This window comes from Diachasma alloeum, unplaced genomic scaffold, assembly GCF_001412515.2.
Source record: "Diachasma alloeum isolate Michigan unplaced genomic scaffold, Dall2.0 Dall_scaffold_00196, whole genome shotgun sequence".
Lineage (NCBI taxonomy): Eukaryota > Metazoa > Arthropoda > Insecta > Hymenoptera > Braconidae > Diachasma > Diachasma alloeum.
Genome location: NW_021680361.1, coordinates 1,294,942 through 1,298,144, shown reverse-complemented (window position 1 = coordinate 1,298,144; position 3,203 = coordinate 1,294,942).

The following is a 3,203-nucleotide window of genomic DNA, read 5'->3' as shown; positions in this document are numbered from 1 at the left end:
GGATGACGCCCTCCTTATCGCCTCCGCACAGTCTGCAGTCTTCTTGTTCTGCAAGTTTCATCTTGAATAGATGAGCTCTGAGAGCTATATGACCCATAAGGAGCCCCACTGCTATCCTCAGATCCCCTCTGTGCAGCTCCAGAAGCTTTCTGGTTCTAACTCTTAGTTGCCCCCTCATAAGCAGTTTCGCTTGTCTGCAGGTCGCAACTTTCTCCCAACGCCTGACATGATCTCGCTGGAAATGATCTTTAATAAGAGTGTTTCCCACTGCGAAGGGCATGCCAAGCAGGCCGTGTGAGGGCACCCTTTCTGTACCCTCCTTGGCCAGCTTATCTGCCTCTTCATTACCCAGAATCCCATGGTGACCTGGTACCCAGGTTACGGTGACCTGGTTGTTTTTACCCAGTGTGTCCAATGCCTGCATGCAATTCCACACCACCTGTGACTCTGTAGTGGGTTTTTCCAGTGCGTGAATCGCCGCCTGGCTGTCACTGCAGATGAATATTTTCATCTTTTTTGTGTCTCTCGCGTTCAGATACTCTGCACACTTAAGTATGCCCAGCATCTCTGCTTGAAAGACGGTTGAATGATGGCCCAGCGGAAAACTCTCTCCGAAGCCATCTTTCAGACGGTAGATGCCTGCCCCAAAACTTTCATTGAAGCCAGAGCCGTCCGTAAACCAGTAGTCCTCTCTTGGTCCTGGTTTACGTTTCGAGTCTAGCCACTCCTGTCTGGGTGGTATACTCGTTCTGAAAGTTTTCCTGATCTGATACTTCCTAGGAATCCTATCCGTCTTACCTATGAAGGGTCGATCATTGATTAGGCTAAGCCTTGTATGGCCTTGGCCCGTCATCTTCCATTCTAGTTGGCACCTTAGTCTATATGCAGTTGTGGTAGCACAACTCACAACCCTAAGGTCGAGGGGTGGGATACTGAGTGCTATTTCTAGCGCCTCAGTAGGTGTCGATTTCATGGCTCCTGTTGCAGCCTTCAGGAAGGTTCCCTGTAGGCTTTTCAACAGGTTCCTTGTTTCCGTCTTACTCACCCTCGGCCACCAGACGACCGCAGCGTATAACAGTCTCGGAAGTAGAACTATTTGGTAGAGCCAGAGCATCATTTTAGGATTGAGTCCCCATGTCCTGCCCACAGCTCTTCTGCATGCCCACATAGAGGCAAACACTTTATTTCTCTGAGTACAGATATGTTCTTTCCAGCTGAGTTTATTATCCAGGAGGACACCCAGATATTTCACTCTGCTGGTGTAGTTAATCTCCGAGCCATTTAGCTTCAGAGGTTGGATCTTTTCCAGTTTATAATTTCTGGTGAAAACCAGGATTGTTGTTTTGGCTGGATTTACCGATAGGCCAGTTACCCTGCACCAGTCCTCAATGATATTGAAGGCTGTTGCCATCAGGTCCCTTAGCACCCTCAGAAATCCGCCTTTCACAACAACTGCCACATCATCGGCGAAACCGATGACGTGGAAGCCGGTCTCACTTAGTTGATTTAGAAGTCCATCTACAACCAGGTTCCATAGCAGGGGCGAGAGAACTCCCCCCTGCGGACAGCCCCTAGTCGGACGTCCCTCCACACATGCCCTCCCATGTCCTGCCGACAGTCTTCTGCTTTTCAGCATGTTTTGTGTCCAAGCAATGATAGTCTTGGACACCTGTCGTTCTTCCATGGCTTTTTCTATAGCCGGATTCGAAGTGCTATCAAAAGCCCCCTCAATATCCAGAAAGGCGCCTATGGCAAAACCCTTGACCGCCAGTTGTCCCTCAATCAGTCCCACCAGGTGATGTAAGGCGGTATCTGTTGATCGTCCCTCTCTGTATGCATATTGACAGGGGGAGAGGGGTCTGTCAGCCAAGGGCCCGGCCTTGATGTGTCTATCCACCAGCCTCTCCAGGGTCTTCAGGATGAAGGATGTGAGGCTTATAGGACGGAAGTCTTTTGGTTTTATATAACCGGTTTTTCCCGGCTTGGGAATGAATACTATCCTAGTCTCATTCCACACACTAGGGACATGTTTCAGGGCTATACTAGCTCTGAGTATCTTGGTTAGGGGTCCCGTGATAGTCTCTATCCCTTCCTGTAATAGGGCTGGGTAGATCCCGTCTGGTCCCGGTGCCTTGAAGGGTTCAAAGGTTTTGATGGCCCACTTGACCCCCCAGGGCTGCACTACTTTATTTGCCAATGCCCAATCATGGGTTTCGTAGACATCCCTCTGATTTTGCATTGTTTCATTGTTTCTCTCCTGGGCCTGTATGAAGCCTGGAAAGTGGGTGTTCATTAGGAGTTTCAGAGTCTCTCCCATGGTTTCCGTGTGGCTGCCATCTGGTGCCTGTAGGCTCCCTAGATATGGAGTCTTGTTTGTTCCAAGGATTTTTGCCAGCCTAGAGGTCTCCGATTGACTCTCCACATTGCTTGTGAAAGCCCTCCAGCAGTCCTCTTTGGCTGCCTTTATTGCCTTGTTGTAATCTGCGAGCAAGCCTCTGTAAGTTTTCCATGCGTCTTCCTTACGGGGGCCCGCTCTCATGTTCTTAGCTTTGTTAAAAGCTTTTCTAGCTTTGCCCCTCAGCCCACCGAGCCTCTCTGACCACCAAGGAGTCTCAGTGGGCTGCCCTTTCGGGATAAGCTTGCAGTTTGTCTCGAAGGAGTCCATGATGGCCTGGTTTAGGGCAATCGAAGCCTCCTCCAGCTGCTTTTTGTTGTTAAATCTGAGGATGATATCCCTGAGATTGTCAGATAGACTCTCTCGGTAATTTCCCCAGTTTGTTCGTCTTGGGTTTCTCACCCATTCCGTTTCTTTCACTGTGTGGATGGACATTCTTATGGTTTGATGATCGGACGCTGAGAGGTCCTTTGAGACCCTCCAGTCCCCAATCATGTCTGCCACTCTATCCGTCCCCAGAGTGATATCTATGACCTCCTGTCGTCTCCGATCTATGAAGGTAGGTTCTGACCCCCTATTAAGGATGTTTAGACCGGCCCCCATTATGAATTCCTGGAGGCTTTCCCCCCTGCCGTTAATGCCGGTGCTCCCCCATGCTACATGGTGCGAGTTGGCATCACAACCTAGCAGGAGTTCAAGTTCCCTTTCCTTCACATGGTTGCATAGGTCCTTTACTTTTTTCGAAGGAAGTGGTTCTGCCGAATCATAGGGCATTTAAACTGACCCTACAACCAGGCTCATTTCCTCG